The following is an 18744-nucleotide window of genomic DNA, read 5'->3' as shown; positions in this document are numbered from 1 at the left end:
AAATACCAAATAAACATCTTGTTTATGTATACTTTCATTCTTTCTTGTTTGTTGCTTGATAATAATAATAATAATAATAAAAAATCGGAATCGGAATCGGCCAGTTTGCTTGTAAAAAAATCGGTATCGGAATCGGCCATGAAAAATCATGATCGTGCATCCCTACTGAAAAAACAATAAGAGCGTCGCGCATACTTAAGTATGTAGTACACGAAACAGCGCAGCTCATTCACTCAGGCAGACACGCAAAAAAAAAAAAAAAAAATTTTATACTGCAGTCTTTTTGTCTTTACTATTCACAGACCCCGCCTAGACCATGTCGCGATTTGATTTATTGTACAGCTCTGCTTTCGTTTTATTCATCAGGACTTCCAACAAATCGCGCGTTTTTACCTGACATCGCTGCGTTATACTGTACATTCCATTTTCTTTTTTGACTGGATTCCGGGATTCCCTCTCCATCACGCACGTCATACGACCAAAGTTATAAACGGAACACACCTGCATCTACACGGATGGTGTTCTCGAATATAGGTGAACATGTTCGATGTGTTTCCTCCTTTTGCAGGTAGGCCTACTTTGGATAAGTATTCTCATACTGCAAATTGTAACATAATTTTCAACGGGGCTTAGAGATAGCAACTTCTGTCTCTGACATTGTCTGCTGTGTGGGTGTGGAGCAAGTTTAGAGTGTAGTGAAGTGGAAAGTTGTTGTCTATGCGCAAGTGAAATTCTGCGTCTTATTTATTTTTTTACAATACCGTAAATAAGCAAATGTACACGATATGATTATCGTACGTGTTCATACCGTGATATATCGTCATACCGGTATCGTTACAACCCTACTACAAACATGAGTGAAAAGTGTTAAAAAACTACAAAACATTGCGGATATGCGCAACCAACTATGAGAGGTTTGAGTGACTAATAATCAGTTTAACCTGATAGAAAATATTTATTTAATGTTATCCGTGTTATATTTCACCTGCAATACCAATGTAGACTTTACAAAGATCCGATTGGCCATTCACTTTTAAATGGATCATTATGCATGCATATGTAAAGTTCCACCCACTAGCCCAACGACGGCATCTAGTGGTCTGGTCGAAGGAATTTCGCGTGTAAGTCCTCTGGCACTTCTGTAAAAATCATCGTGATTTAATACACTTTGATTTCTAATTCAATTTTGACTTTGTGACCAATTTGATCTGACTCCAATTATAAATGACTCTAAGTTTCACAATTTTCTGATGTAACAGCTGATCGTAAGATTAGTTGTCCTTTAATTTGGATCTTTGATTAATCTGGATCTCATAATTTCAGTTACCCGTTCATTACAGACCCATATCGCTTAGAAAAGTCACTTCGGCCGTTTTAGTGCTTTTCACGATCACAAATTCGCCAGTTCTGGTCTTAGTCAGAGGGTGCAGAGTTTACTAATGCATTTGAGTTGAACCGCCACATGCTTGTTCATACAAAAAACACAGTTTTCTTAGTCACGGTACTACAACTTGCTAAGCCAGATGATAGACAAAAATCATAAAGTCAAATGATGTGCCCACATGCTCCTTTCATTGAGCTTTTTGTTTTAATATATCCTGACGCAGATTTGCGGAAATATGGACTCTAATAATCTATTAGTCATAATGATTTTAGAGGAATCCAAGATAAATCAAGATTAACATTTATTGTTTTTGCCAGGCAGGATAAAACATCAATTAAAAGAATCAAAAAGAATACATTACATAACTGATCAGCATAAAATACAGAATACAATTCACAGCAAGATATTAAAAAGAATTTCAAAGAGTCAGCATACCTGGCAAATAGAGAGATACACACAGCAATGGTGCGGGAAGTTCTGGCTACAGATTCTTCCTTGAGTGGTTTGCCAAGTCCCTTTAAATACCCAAATCTTAACAAAAGGACAGTAAACATTTAGCACCCAAATATTCATGCAACTTTTGTTGGACCCTTTCTCGTGCCCCAAATGGTCACATGCCTGGCTTTGGGGATCAAACAAATGGTTGATAAAATCTTAATTGGGGCATCTCCCACACCAGGAGAACAGGGTTTGTTTTCTTTATTCTTGCTCTTTGATGTGGGAGTGAAACCATCTTACCAATCGCACCAGAAGTGTTTACATTGATGTCACTTAAAACACCTAAGATAATAAATTTGTGAGGTCTACATGGCCTGAGGGGAAGAAGAAGGTGTGAGGAGTCAGGAACTCAGCATGGGGGGAAGAGAGGAGGTTGAGCTAGGTATTGTCCCGTGCTCTTTCTCGCAGATCCTCGCTTCAGATTAGAGAGTTTTTATTGTTTTATTAAAGGATAGAAATCTTGAATTCAGTCTTGGTGAAATCCATCCTTACACATATGAAGAGAGTTCTCCACATGAAAGACCCGTGACTGCAGATCAACATGCTGCATTTCTCTCCGATACTGTATGAAATTAACTAAATGAAATGTGGTGGAGGATGTAAGATGATTGACAGGCCAGTTTACCGTGACAGGATGCGACAGAGAGCAAAGGCGCAATTGTATGACGTGTTAGTATGTCCCAAAGCTTGTCTACTATTTTGCTACACACTCAAAAGTATGTACTTTTTGTTCACAAAAAGAGTACACACTTTTAAGGCGTAGTAGAAGTATGCGAATTGGGACGCAGCAATAGACTATAAAAAAAGACGGACGCCGCGACACCGCTTCCTTCCATTGTAATGAACTGAAGGTAAAACGGACGATGATGGCCGCTGACACATTACACAAAAACGTCAGTTTGGAGCCTGGGCATCTGCAGAAAGAATCGTCAGTGGAGCCAGGAGACGGAGTCGCAGTATCACACTTCGTCATCAAGATCAGATCACTGTTTTTTTATCTATTGTTTATTATATATTTTTTTCCTCCTCCCTTTTTCATTTGGCTTAAACAATGGCTTAACTACATCTGGCAATAAGGAATTTACATTTATTTGAATGTTTATTAATGCACATTGTTCATTTTTAAACTAAATTACTGATAACTAGGTCAAAACAACCTATCGTAATTGATGTATTTTAAATATATAAGTTATACACAAATTAAAATTATACTTGTAAAATAATATTCTGTTTCTAGAGCAATAATATTTTTGAAACCGCAGTCAAGTTGAACTTACTTTACAGCAGATTGATTGCTGTAGTAGACAGTGCTCTTTAATTAGCTAGAATAGGATCAGTGCTGTCCTGATAATTATTATTGTATACTCATAAAAGTAATGAGTAACTGCCAGATAACGATCACCTGCTTTTTCCCGTCATGGCTAACATTAGCTGTGTTATCTTGGCAAATAACATTGATTAATTAGCTTATAAAGCCCACATTTAACGTGACCGAAAAAAACTCAGTGATCCGTCAGATCCGTAGGTCGGTTAGGATAGTTTACTGCTGAACAGCTCCTTTTGTCAGTGAGAAATAACTCAGAAATCGAAAAATAATAGTTATTTATTTATCTTCAATTTCCCCTGGAAGCTCAGACAGTCCTCAGAGAAGCTGTCAATCAACTGTAAATCATGGCGACACGCCCTGTTTCTATAGCACCAAATGGACTATATGCACGGAGCGTTCTTTAGAATTTCCGCATTAATATAAGCCAGCTCGATAACTTCCGGTGAGATGTCATTTGCTGGTGTGTTGAGCATCAGTAGTGTAATACTTAGTTTATAATCAGATTATAGTCACTTAAATAGTCAGGCATAGCATTAATTTAGTTATTCAAACGTAAGACAGCTTAGAAAATAAATAAATAAAGACGTACCTCAATGTTCCTCCTCGGCTAAATTCAATTCGACCATTAGTTTTCACACTTTTATGTGAAAAAAAGCTTCAAAAATTAAATATTTATTGTGCACTTTAGTTAGATTAATTGAATAAAATGTGTGTTTTCACAAGTGTGCTGAAATCATTGATCTTGCGCTGCTCTGACTGACATCTGCTGTGATTACAAAGGGAGAGCACGGTGCTCGCTTTCTGTGTAATTAATTCACAATAAAAGTTATTGTTTTTCATAAGATTTTGTGAGTATTTCATACTTCACATTGACAAAATGTTTTTCAAACCTAGTTATTTTATAATGTTTAATATTTAGTCAAAAACGAAGTGAAAACCGTTTAGAGGAAATGGCTGATATGTGCGCAAATAAATGCTACTTTGCCGCCACCTGCTGGTTAAAGTGCTAATTACTGTCTTTTTTATTTTTAAATAAGTGTTTTTTATCAAATGTTAAATTTCCTACATTTTTAAACGTTCGGTTTTACAAGGGGACAATCTCAGAAGGATTGTCCCCAAATTATGTTTGTGGTCATCGCATTAAAAATAACATTTAAAGTGCTGGAGAAAAAATGTGTGTGTGTGTCTAATTACAGACACAGCATTTTTAAACAGTCCCAATAGCTTCGTCTTTATTGCAATCAATAAAACTGGTTTATTGGCAAATTAGGTAAATGTAATAACTGCATTAAAATATAAATACAACATTAAAAAGTCAACCATAGATGGTTTTGTGTCGATGTACAACGACTACAGAACGAACAGCTAACAGTTCACCGGAAGTGCCCGAGCTGGCTTAACGACAACCAGGAAGTAACCCGTGCATATAGTCCATTGCTAGATAAAATCAAACTGATCACAAAAACGAACTATTGAATATATATTAGCGTGATAACAAATGACCAAAACCATCTTTCATAAAACTTTTTTGTAAGTGTAATTAATTTTTTGTTATTTTGACAAGTGCCATTTGTTTTCATTGAGAGGGCGGGGTTTATGACTTGTACTGCATCCAGCCACCAGGGGGCGATCAAAGAGCCCACTGCTTCACTTTTCAGGACGTATGAGACACACCCAGATGGAATGTTCAGATGAGTCAAAACTGTTCAAACTCCAACTGTCAAAATTCAAATTTAAACACACTGAAGCCCATTAGACTCAATTAAACTGACATTCTATTTCTAATCCATTGAAACTCATTTAATCCAAAGACTATAGAATAACACAAGATAAGTCACTCGTATTGTTTTGAATGGGAGAAAGTGCAACGTGCAATATGGCGGAATAAGCTCCTTCTAAATAAGGGCCAATCGCCGACTGGTAAAGTCATTGCGTCACTGCAGCGGCCGTTAGAAGCACCAGTTTCTATAGAAACAGTCAGATGCGGGCCCCCGAAATGAGGCACGAGAGACACGCATTTAGGTCTGCACATGCGCATTAACTTGATCCAGCCTGAAAAATACAGTTTTTTGTCATGGTTAGAGTGTTTAGAAACAAAATTTATGAGACAGATATTGTCAGATTTCATTGGTGATTATAAATATTAAATTTAACCGAAAGTTTGGCAAACAGATTTGGAGAATTTGATGTTTGCCCATTCAAAGAAATAGGAGTTGCACTTGCATGCCCGAGAGACGTTTCAAAGATGGCCGCAGAGTGAAATGACTTGTCTTAAAAGGACTTTGTTAAATCTATCTATCGGGTGTGTCTCATTAGTCCTGGAAAGTAAAGCAGCGGGTATGGAGTCAAATTAATGCCTTAAAGTTTTGCACAAAAATAAAGTTTTGCAAAACACAAAAAAGAATTGAGCAATAAAAAAATGTTTTGCAAACAAAAATAAAGAATTGCAAAGGAAAAATAAAGTATTGAGCGGAAAAAAATAAGTTTTGCAAACAAAAATAATAAATTGCAAAATAAAATAAAGTAGTGCAAAAATAAAAATATAATCAATTACAAAAATCAATGACAGCTGTAATCCTATTTTATCTTTGCCACATATTTTTCATGCTCAAAACTACTAAATCATTTGCAACACTCATTTTATTCTGCGTTTCAGTCAAGCGTGCACTCACGATACCGGTTTTCTTTTCCGCTGCACTTTTCTGTGCAGATCTCTTCATGGCACTGGTTTGACGTGGGGGTGGAGTCAAGAAACGGGGGCACGCCCCCGCGAAACACGTCATCGGCAGGAGACGCAGATCGGAACAGAACAGATCAAGCACAGAGACAGAGCGCATTTATTATAATCTGAAAACCACGCCCACGGGGGAAAAACAATCCAACCGTCTCCAGGCTGCCTTCTTGTCTTTTCTGACTCATTACAAAAAACAGAACAATGCCTAAAAGCTGCTGTGTGACAAGGTGTACAGCTAACAAGCTAAAAAACCCAGAAATACGTTTTTATTAGCTGTCGACCCCAAAAAACGAATGTTTAAGGACACACAAGTGGATACAGGCAGTGAGACAGAGCGCAACGGGTCATATTACTATAAGAAAAGCATTGGAGGGGGTCATAATCGGCGTCAACATATGCTAAACAAACCAACAAAACAAACCATTCATTATTTTTAACCATGTCAAAGAATTATTTCACCTGTCGCCGATTACGCTTCCCTCCAATGCATTTCGCGGGGGCGTGCCCCCGTTTCTTGACTCCACCCCCACGTCAAACCAGTGCCATAAAGAGATCCGCACAGAAAAGTGCAGCGCAAAAGAAAACCGGTATCGTGAGCACACACTTGACTGAAACGCAGAATAAAATGAGCGTTGCAAATGATTTAGTAGGTTTGAGCATGAAAAATATGTGGCAAAGATAAAATAGGATTACAGCTGTCATTGATTTTTGTAATTGATTATATTTTTATTTTTGCACTACTTTATTTTATTTTGCAATTTATTATTTTTGTTTGCAAAACTTATTTTTTTCTGCTCAATACTTTATTTTTCCTTTGCAATTCTTTATTTTTGCTTGCAAAACATTTTTTTATTGCTCAGTTCTTTTTTGTGTTTTGCAAAACTTTATTTTTGTGCAAAACTTTAAGGCATTAATTTGACTCCATAAGCGGGCTCTTTGATCGCCCCCTGGTGGCTGGATGCAGTATAAGTCATAAACCCCGCCCTCTCAATGCAAACGAATGGCACTTGTCAAAGTAACAAAAAATTAATTACACTTACAATAAAATTTTCCGAAAGATGGTTTTGGTCATTTAACGTAGTTGTTATCATGCTAATATATATTCAATAGTTCGTTTTTGTGATCAGTTTGATTTTAGCTAGCAATTTGGTGCTATAGAAACAGGGCGTGTCGCCATGATTTACAGTTGATTGACAGCTTCTCAGAGGACTGTCGGACCTTCGAGGGGAGATTGAAGATAAATAAATAACTTATTTTTCGATTTCTGTGTTATTTCTCACTGACAAAATGAGCTGTTCAGCAGTAAACTATCCTAACCGACCTACGGATCTGACGGATCACTGAGTTTTTTTCGGTCACGTTAAATGTGGGCTTTATAAGCTAATTAATCAATGTTATTAGCCAAGATAACATGGCTAACGTTAGCCATGACGGGAAAAAGCAGGTGATCGTTATCTGGCAGTTACTAATTATTTTTATGGGTATAAAATAATAATTATCAGGACAGCACTGATCCTACTCTAGTTAATTAAAGAGCACTGTCTACTACAGCAATCAATCTGCTGTAAAGTTAGTTCAACTTGACCGCGGTTTCAAAAATATTATTGCTCTAGAGACAGAATATTATTTTACAAGTATAATTTTAATTTGTGTATAACATATATTTAACATACATCAATTACGATGTTGTTTTGACCTAGTTATCAGTAATTTAGTTTAAAAATGAACAATGTGCATTAATAAACATTCAAATAAATGTAAATTCCTTATTGCCAGATGTAATTAAGCCACCGTTTAAGCCAAATGAAAAAGGGAGGAGGAAAAGAAAATTCAATAAACAATAGATAAAAAAACAGTGATCTGATCTTGATGACGAAGTTTGATACTGCGACTCCGTCTCCTGGCTCCACTGACGATTCTTTCTGCAGATGCCCAGGCTCCAAACTGACGTTTTTGTGTAATGTGTCAGCGGCCATCATCGTCCGTTTTACCTTCAGTTCATTACAATGGAAGGAAGCGGCGTTGTGTCGTCCATCTTTTTTTACAGTCTATGCTATCTATCTATCTATCTATCTATCTATCTGACCATTTCTATCTATCTGTCTATCTATCTCATAGCAACCACCCAGAATACCCTAGAAACTGCATAGCAACCACCCAGAACACCATGGCAACAGCATAGAAACCACACAGAACACCCTAGCAACTATCCAGAACACCATAGCAAACCCCCAGAATACCCTAACAACCACATAGCAACACCCTAGCAACCACCCAGAATACCTTAGCAATGCCATGGCAACAACATAGTGACCATCGTAAGTATCTTAAAAACCACATGGCAACACCTTAGCGGCCACCCAGAGCACCCTAGCAACAACCCAGAATAATTTAGCAACCTCATTGCAAAACCCTAGCAACCACTCAAAATACCTTAGCAACCACATAGCAACACCTTTGCACCCACTCAGAATACCCTAGCAAACGCATAGCAACACCTTAGCAACCACTCAGAGTACCTCAGCAACACCTTAGCAACTACCCCAAGTACCTTAGCAACCAAATAGCAACATCTTAGCAACCACATAAAAACCCTGTCACCACTCAGAGTACCCTAGCAACCACATATCAACACCCTAGCAACCACCTAGAGTACCCTAACTTTTTTATCTAGTTTTCATTTGAAAGTGAACTGATCTTTTAACGGGTTTGTATGTGTATCATTAAAAGTTCATTAAACTTTGAAGCATTTTAACCCTTTCGAGCGCAAGTTTAAAATATTCTAGCTGACCCCCCGAGTTTTTTTAAGGCGACCTTTATTTTAGAATGTTTGCCCTTATTGTTTCCATGGCGACACGTCGTGCGTGTCATGTACGCTGAACGCAGCCACAATAAGGGGCCGTTCACACAGAACGCGTCTTTGTGTCTAAAAACGCGAGATGCAGCGCTCAAGAATGGTTTTAAAAAAAGCGCAGTGTAGAACGCGAGCGTCTCGAGACGCGCCTTTGAGACATGATGCAATAACAACACTAACGATAACAATAGAAACAGGCAAACATCAGAATTGACAGATAAAAGTTTTGACATGGAAAAAAAAGAAAATATGATAATAATAAACGCTTCCTCCACCATGTAGCCGTCATATAAAAAAGATGTCATGCCAACTTGTTACAGAAGCTCGTCTTAAAAACACCTCATGTGCGAGGTGCTGCAAAAGACGCGAGACGCGAGCGTAACGGTCACGCATGTCCGTCAAGCGCGTTTACATAGAAAAACAATGGGAAAGTAGCGCATTGGAATAGAAAAACGCGTTCTGTGTGAACGGCCCCTAACACTGTATGACAGATGGATCGTTATTATTTTGTTTTTCCTTTTTTATTTAAAATATTCACAAACTTTCTTACCATGTCATCAACTATCTGATATTCCGATTCTCAGATATGTGTGAGTGTGTTTTGTCATTTAAAAAACTTTAAACAATCTTTATCTTGATCTATAATGCGAGATGGGTGCCGTCATCTTAGTTTGCACTGCAGTTCACAGAGTCCTGTCAGTCGGATCTTAAGCACGTAAATTCATCAGTTTGTCCTGAAATATATGCAAGTAAGTGGCTGGTGAACTGGAAGAATAATAGAGTAAACTTTGTAGTTACTTAGGCCCATTATGTGTGTCTGATATGAATATATGTCGGCAAATTATATTTGAATTCACTGTTGTTGATGATTCCACTGATGTCTGACATCAGTATGTATTTTATAAACTCTAAATGTATTGTTTTACTGGTGCTTATGCATATTTAAATGTATAAAACCTTAAAGGTGCCCTAGAATTGAAAATTGAATTTACCTTGTCATAGTTGAATAACAAGAATGACATACAGTGAGTCTAAAACACCATTGTTTTCTCCTTCTTATGTAAATCTCATTTGTTTAAAAGACCTCTGAAGAACAGGCGAATCTCAACATAACACAACTGTGACGCAACAGTCGGGATCATTAATATGTACGCCCCCAATATTTGTTTATGCCAGCCCATGTTCAAGGCATTAGACAAGCCAGTATTAACGTCTGGAGCAGCACAGCTAAATCAACAGACTTTATGCAGGTAAGCAAGCAAGGACAATAGCGAAAAATGGCAGATGGAGCAATAATAATTGACATGATCCATGATCCGTGATATTTGTAAACTGTCTTTCTAAATGTTTCATTAGCATGTTGCTAATGTACTGTTAAATGTGGTTAAAGTTACCATCATTTCTTACTGTATTCACGGAGACAAGACTGTTGTTATTTTCATTTTTAAACACTTGCAGTCTGTATAATTCATAAACACAACTTCATTGTGGAATGTTAGCTTTAGCCACAGAGCACTATCAAACTCATTCAGAATCAAATGTAAACATCCAAATAAATACTATACTTACATGATCTTTTTTTACGGAAAAAAATAAATTGGCGCCGCGTTCGTTCCATAAGTAGAATAGGGAAGGCGTAGGACATACAGCGTAAGCGTTATGAAGAATGCGGAAGCGGAGAGTACGTTCAAGGCGATATTTTGTTTATAAATCATAAACGGTTGTATTTTTTTCAAAAATGACCGATCGATTCGCTAGATAAGACCCTTATTTCTCATCTGGTATCGTTTAAAGCCCTTGAAGCTGCACTGAAACTGTCATTTTGGACCTTCAATCTGTTGGTAGCCATTGAAATGCACTATAAGGAGAATAATCCTGGAATGTTTTCCTCAAAAACCTTCATTTCTTTTCGACTGACGAAAGAAAGACATGAACATCTTGGATGACATGGGGGTGAGTAAATTTATCAGGAAACGTGTATTTAAAAGTGAACTAATCCTTTAAAATGCCCTTAAATCTAGTACAGTTATTAACTGTTCATTACAGTAGAGGTGATTCGTAGTGAAAATAAACTGGGATGCATCCCCGTGACCAAGAGTAGGCTATATTAATAAAAATTAATAACAAATAAGTAGGTAAATACAAACAAGCTGGGCAATGTGGCAATCAGGTGTAACAGACATGCCAGGCTCCACCCTCACTCAATCCCAGCGCACTCCATCTCCCGAGTACTAATCACCGCCACCTGCACATCATTATCACCGCAATCACCAGATCTCTCTCTCTGTGCCACCTCCATCGAAAGCCCGGTAGAGAAACGCTCCATGGATATTCCAGCCTGTTACACCCCCTTCAGTGACATCTTTTGCCCTCAACGTGCCTCCAAGCTGCCCCCACACCGACTGTGCCATCGATCTGCTACCGGGTGAGCCAGTGCCCAGGGGAAGAATCTACCCCCTGTCAGTGCCGGAGGAGAAGGCCACGGAGGATTACATCAAAGAGGCGCTCAACCAGGGTTATATCCGCCCGTCTATTTCCCCTGCTGCTTTGAGCTTTTTCTTCGTGGTGAATAGGGCTGGGCGGCATGACGGTATATTCCATGACGACGGAATAAAATGTCTACCGTTACAGATTTTTCTATTCCGTGTATACCGTGAAGTTTAAATTAGTGGGCGTGGTTAACCTCACGTGTAGCGCGCCGGGACGTGAGAACGATTGAGAAGCTGCACACAAGCATATATAATAAGAAAAACATGGAGAAAGATAAGCATGCTGATAAAGAAATCCCACAAACCAATCCTGAGCAGCAGGAGGAGGAACTTGTTGTGAAACGAGGCACGACATCAGTGGTATGGACGTGGTTCGGGTTTACAAAGGCTGACAAAGAGCAGAAAAATGTGATTTGCAAACTGTGTCACGCGAATGTAACCGTTAGCCACAGTAGCACGAGTAACTTGTTTTATCATCTAAAGGTGAAGCATGTCAAAGAATACAATGAAAGCCAACAGATGCGCTCCACATCAGGTGTTCCGTCAACCTCTGGTGCTAAAAGCAAAAAACAATCTCAAACTAGTTTGGCCGAATCATTTACCAGAGGCACTCCATATGACAAAACCTCACGCAGATGGAAGGAAATAACACAAGCCATTACAATGCATATCTGTAAAGACATGTCACCAGTTTACACAGTGGAAAAGAAGGGATTTCGTGATCTGATCAAAACGCTTGATCCGAGATATGTAATGCCGAGCCGCAAGCACTTTAGTGAAGTAGAGTTGCCGCGGTTGTATGGAGAATGCCGACGGAAAATTGAAGCTGAGCTTCGCGATGCTTTATACTTCTCAACAACAACTGATTTGTGGACAAGCCGAACTACACAGCCATATATGAGCTTAACAATCCACTTCATCAAAGACTGGACATTTTGCAGTAGATGTCTGCAGACTTCCTATTTTCCCGAGGATCACACGGGAGAGATGATAGCTCAAAGCTTAAAGGAAGCGCTTCAGTCATGGGAATTGCGAGAGGATCATCAAGTCTGTGTCACAACTGATAATGCAACGAACAACATCAAAGCACTGCAACTAAATGACTGGACGCGGTTACAGTGTTTTGCTCATCGTCTTCATTTAGCCATTGGTAAGTGTCTAATAGAAATTAATAACAATAATAGTTTTATAATTCTTTGACTTTTATTTTTGTTTTTATTTTATTATTTATACATCTTGTTATTAGGAAGTCATTGAGCAGGAAAAAGCCCTAACACAAGTCCTGCAAGCTGACAAAAAGACCAGACATTTGGCTCTGACATGGCAGGACATGGACGTTCTTGAATCTGTAAATAAGGCATTATGCCCACTCGTAGAGTTTACAGATGCCCTCTCTGGGGAACAGTATGTAAGCGTTTCATACTTGAAACCCGTGCTTTACCTTTTTAATGAACAGGTTCTTAAGCCACAGGATGATGACACGCAGCTCACCAGGGACATTAAGGTGAACATTCTTGACTATTTGAATGAAAAATATGCAGATGAATCCACCCAGGAGCTGCTTGACATGGCTTCCCTTCTCGACCCTCGCTTCAAGACCACATACATAAATGCAGAACGAGTGGACTACATGAAGACCAGAGCTGCAGCAGAGATGGAGAGTCTTGCAGCTGATCCAAAAAGGCCTGTCGAGGGAGTCTCAGTGCCACTAGCTGAAGATGCTGGAGAAAATTCAGAATGTCCTGCTCAAAAACAGAAGAAACGTTTGGGAAGCTTATTCAAAATTGCTTCAAAACAGTCAGAAAGAGAGTCCATTGAAATGGAACTTAAGAGCTATTTACAGGCAGTTGAAGTGGATGGTGAGACCAACCCCCTGGAATGGTGGAGGCAGCACAAGGCTAATTTTCCACGTGTGGCCAGCCTGGCAAAAAAATATCTGTGCATCCCTGCCACAAGTGCTCCATCTGAGCGTGCTTTCAGCACAAGTGGGAATATTGTCACATGCCGCAGATCAGCACTAAAACCTGAGAGAGTTGACCAGCTTGTTTTTCTTGCACACAATTTGTAATTGTTTTGTTTGACAGAATTTTTTATTTATTATTTAATTTATTAAAGTGTTTATATTTATTTGATTTTTTTTTTTTAAAAATGTTTCAAAAAGAGTTTAAATTTCTTTGCTCAGGAAGTGTTTACAGTTTTTTTTTTTTTAGAACAAGCATTTAGATTCTGACATTTTCCCCAAATGTTTACATTTTTATACTTTCTGCAAAATTTGTTTTATGTTACTGAAGTTTTATTTATTTCAATGCTCCGAGAAAGTATTAATAATCTGTTCTGATATTAATAAAAAGTCTGTTCTCTTTAAACTACATACATGTGGCCTATTTATTGTTATGGTGAGGTTGATCTAAAAGTTCACTCATTCACTACTAATGCTCTAAATAAAAGAAAAATTAATAAAATAAGATGAGAGCCTATTCTTTATTTTTAAAGTGGTATTTAATATATTAAGCAAGTCCCTTTTGTTGATTTACCTGAAAAATTATTATTCCGTGATATATACCGCTACCATGAAATAAAATAACGTATTCCGTGAAATAAATTTTTGGTCATTCCGCCCACCCCTAGTGGTGAAGTAGGACGGAGGCTTGCGGCCCTGTATAGACTATCGTTCACTAAACAAGATCATTGTAAAGTTCCGGTATCCCCTTCCTCTCGTCCCAGGGACGAGTGGAAGACCGCCTTCGTCACGCCCACCGGCCACTACGAATACCTGGTAATGCCGTACGGCCTGGTCAACGCCCCCTCCGTATTCCAGGATTTCATCCATGAGGTGCTCCGGGAGTTTCTCCATCGGTTTGTCCTGGTCTACATAGACGGCATCCTCATCTACTCCCGGAGCCTGGCCGAACATCGCCGACACGTTACGGAGGTCCTCCAATGCTTACGACAGTTTGATCTCTTCCTCAAAGCAGAAAAGTGTTCATTTCACCAACCCTCCGTCCATTTCCTCGGTTACATCATCGATCACAGTGGCATCCAGATGGACGAGGGGAAGGTGGAAGCAATCAAGTCCTGGCCCACACCATCCACCATCAAAGAACTCCAACGCTTCCTAGGTTTTGCCAACTTTTACCGTCGTTTCATCAAGAATTACAGCTCCATAGTATGTCCACTCACCAACCTGCTCCGCAAACATCCCAAGTCTCTGTACTGGGATCTCTCCGCCACCAACGCCTTAGAAGCCCTCAAGACCGCCTTCACCACCGCTCCCCTCCTCGTCCATCCTAACCCGGAACTCCCTTTCGTCGTGGAGGTGGACGCCTCCACCACCGGAGTGGGAGCGGTGCTATCTCAGCAGCAGGGGACACCAAGTAGACTACACCCATGTGCCTTCTTCTCCCGCAAGCTCAACCCGGCGGAGGTCAACTACGACATCGGTGACCGCAAGCTCCTGCCCGTGAAGCTTGCGTTGGAAGAGTGGAGGCATTGGTTGGAGGGAGCCAAACACTCCTTCTTGGTACTAACAGACCACAAAAACTTGGAATACCTGAAGGCTGCCAAGAGACTCAATCCCCGGCAAGCATGGTGGGCCATGTTCTTCTCCAGATTCGATTTCACAATCTCCTATTGTCCTGGTTCCAAGAATATCAAGGCGGACACCTTATCCCGTCTCCATGCTCCGGAGGAGAAAGACGAAGAACCAGAACCTATTCAGAGTCCATCTTTGTAAGCCCCATAGAAACTACATCCTTGACCCCAATCTTCTAGAGACATTCCACGCCAGCCACCCCGACAGACCTGCCCCTCGAGGAAGAGGACGACCACCACGACGCAGGGGTGGGAGGGGGGTACTGTAACCGACACGCCAGACTCCACCCTCACTCAATCCCAGCGCACTCCATCTCCCGAGTACTAATCACCGCCACCTGCACATCATTATCACCAGCACTATAAAAAGCCAACACTCACACACACTCACTGTCCGGTCTCGTTGTAAACTTACTAACCTGTATGCTTACCTCAAGGACTCCAGACGATCTACTTACCTGTCTCCAACGTTTCCAGTTTACCTCCTGTGTTCCTCCTCGTGTGTGTGAGTGTCTCCAGTCTCCTGTGTTCCAAGTCTCCAGTGCGATCCAGTCTCTTCACTCCAGCAAGATATCACTACCATTCTTCACCTTTCATCACCTGCACTGCCGTTCACACTCTGCTGGCATCAATAAACTTACCTGTTTGTTTTATATCTGCCTCCGTCCCTTCTGTACTGTAACATCAGGCTGGCCACCGGGATTTATTTTTTTCCGACTGCTCGCGATGGCCAGTCTGCCTTAGCACAGTTATTAATAATAAAACTGATAGCACTTCGGGTGAAAAGGTTCATCCTCTGTGTTCAGTCTTTTAAACTACTTCTCATCACGCAGTGTAAATAAAGCAGTTACATCAATGAGATGATAGTAGTCTGCAGCCACACCCCCGTGCTAATGGTACGGCGCAAATTACAAGACAAAAAAATGGAAAAATAGAAAATCGGTTAGATTGCATTTATTCAAATGATTGTTTCCAAAGTCATAATTTAGCTAAAGTAAAATTGAATAAAGGGTAAAAACTGCCAAATATCCATTGATGATGTAACCAAAAAATATGAAAAATGAACGTCTGGTTTCAATTTCTCATTTTTTGCATTTGCATTGTATGGTTTGAAAACTGAATTGTGAATTGTTACACGGACCGGGAAGCATGCTGAATCGGCACATTTATAATGATTCCCCAAAACAGGCAGTTAAAAAAATGAATTAAAAAAATCTATGGGGTATTTTGAGCTGAAAATTCACAGACACATTCAGGGAGGTCCAATTCAATTTTCAGACCATATGATGCAAATGCAAAAATGAAAAATTGAAACCATACGTTCATTTTTCCTGTTTTTCGGTTACATCATCAATGGATATTTGCCATGTTTTCCCTCTTTTTTCAATTTCGCTTTTGCAAAATGATGACTTAAGAAACAATAATTTGAATAAATGAAATTAACCGATTTTCTATTTTTCCATTTTCTGTCTTGTAATTTGCTCCGTGACCTGTACCATTAACACGGGGGTGTGGCCGCGGACTGCTGTCATCTCACTGATGTAACTGCTTTATTTACACTGCATGCATGTTGAGGAGTAGTTTAAAAGAATGGAGGATGACCTTTTTCACCCAAACTGCTATCATTTTTAATTATTAATATAATAACTGTGCTTAGACCAGGGTTAGGCAAGTTCGGTCCTAGAGAGCCGCTGTCCTGCAGAGTTTAGCTCCGGATTGGCCATCGCGAGCAGCTGGGAAAAGTAAAATCGCGGTGGCTTGGCTGATTTGGCACGTTGCCCAGCTTGTTTGTACAGTGGGGATCGGAAGTTTGGGAACCCCTTTCAGAATCTGTGAAAATTTTTAACAAAACAAGAGAGATCATGCAAAATGCATGTCATTTTCTGTTTAGTACTGTCCTGAGTAAGATATTTTACATAAAAGATGTTTACATAAAGTCCACAAGACAAAAAAATAGCTGAATTTATTAAAATAACCCTGTTCAAAAGTTTGGGAACCCTTGGATCTAAATACTGTTTGTCATAACCTGGATGATCTATGACTGTTTTTGTGTTTTGTGACACCCCCCGACTCTTAATGCATCGTGTTTCTTCTGGAGCATCAGTGAATGTTCGAACCTTTTTTAATAGTTGTGTTTGAGTCCCTCAGTTGTCCTCAGTGTGAAAATATGAATCTCAAAATAATTCAGTCACTGCTGGAAAGGGTTCAAAAATGCAAAAATGCTTGAAAACTGAAGAATCTGCAGGACCTGGAGGATTTTTCTGAAGAACAGAGTTCAGTTTAACTGCTCAGAACAAACAAGAGACTCATGAACAACCATCACAAAACACAAAAACAGTCATAGATCATCCAGGTTATGACACACAGTATTAAGATCCAAGGGTTCCCAAACTTTTGAACGGGGTTATATTAATAAATTCAGCTATTTTTTTGTCTTGTGGACTTTATGTAAACATTTTTTATGTAAAATATCTTACTCAGGACAGTACTAAACAAAAAATAATATGCATTTTGTATGATTTCTCTTGTTTTGTTAAAATTTTTCACATTTTCACAGATTCTAAAAGGGGTTCCCAAACTTTCGATCCCCACTGTATTTACAATCACTTATTTGTTATTACTTTATTTTATTAATATACAATACCCTTGGTCAGGGGGTGCATTTTACTTGGTAGGCTACAGTACAACCACAAGATCCCAGTTAATTTTCAGCAGATCGAGCAGCAGCACTTGCCAAGATCATTCACGTCAATATAGAAAAGACTAAAAGACTACTAAGCTAAAATTTACAAAACATTTCTAAAAAATATACAAAACATTGTTAAGTTTTTAGCTCTTGTTTGTAATACAATATTTGTACAGTAAAAATGCAGATATTTTCTTTAGCGGGCATTGCTCATTACCACGGAAACCGCTTGAGCTTCTGCACTTCACACGCTTCTCATTCGCTTAAAGTAACCTTAAATCTAGCACAGTTATTAACTCTGTTCATTACAGTAGAGGCGGTTCGCCGGAGATTAGGTGAATCTGGTATATATGACGCAAGTCAAGAGCACTATGATTTATTTTCAATTTTAAATACAAACACTTTGATTTGGCACATTGCCCATCTTGTTTGTAGTTTTTTATTGACTTATTTGGCATTATTTGTTGCCTGTGGTGTACCCAAAGGATTACTGTGAGAATCCAGAAATAAATCGTATAAGCCTATCTTGACAGCTAGCTAGCCTATATATATATATATATATATATATATATTTTAGGCTAGGCTAAAAAACAAGAGCTAAAACCTAACAATTTTTTAAATGATGCTCAATTTTTTAGATATTTTTGCTTTGTAGTAGCCTATTTTTATCTTTCATATATTGACGTGAAGGATCTTGGCAAGCCTGCCCTATCCCACTGAAATTGAACTGGGATCTCGTGGTTACTGTAGCCTACCAAGTAAAATGCACCCCCTGACCAAGGGCATAATGTATATTAATAAAATAAAGTAATAACGAATAAGTAAATACAAACAAGCTAGAAAATATGTGCCAAATCAACACGATCACATGAGAATGCGTATCAATAGTACGAGTGTGTAATCTCATAGAATATATACGCCAAAATGAGTTTTGGCGTGCTTATGGTACGCAGTTTTTCGGGTGCATATGATACGCACTTTATGGCCTGTATATGACATGCTCTTGGGTAGGATGGGTGTGAGGGAGTGGGGGTTACGTGCATATAGCCTATTATGCCATAAAGTGCGTATCATATGCAAAAAACTGCATACCATAAGCACGCCAAAACTCATTTTGGCGTATATATTCTACGAGATTACACACTCGTACTATTGATGCACATCATTTCGTGTGATCGGGC

The 18744-nt window shown here is 39.1% G+C and overlaps 1 protein-coding gene across 1 annotated transcript in view; it reads left to right on the top strand.

The window, feature by feature from the left end:
- Window positions 1-18744, top strand: part of LOC125251976 (protein NLRC5-like) — a 206758-nt gene that overhangs the window by 47414 nt on the left and 140600 nt on the right. The gene's annotated exons all lie outside the window — the stretch shown is intronic.

Source organism: Megalobrama amblycephala, linkage group LG17 (assembly GCF_018812025.1).
Source record: "Megalobrama amblycephala isolate DHTTF-2021 linkage group LG17, ASM1881202v1, whole genome shotgun sequence".
NCBI classification, from domain to species: Eukaryota; Metazoa; Chordata; class Actinopteri; order Cypriniformes; family Xenocyprididae; genus Megalobrama; species Megalobrama amblycephala.
This window is presented reverse-complemented; position numbering and strand designations above follow the sequence as displayed.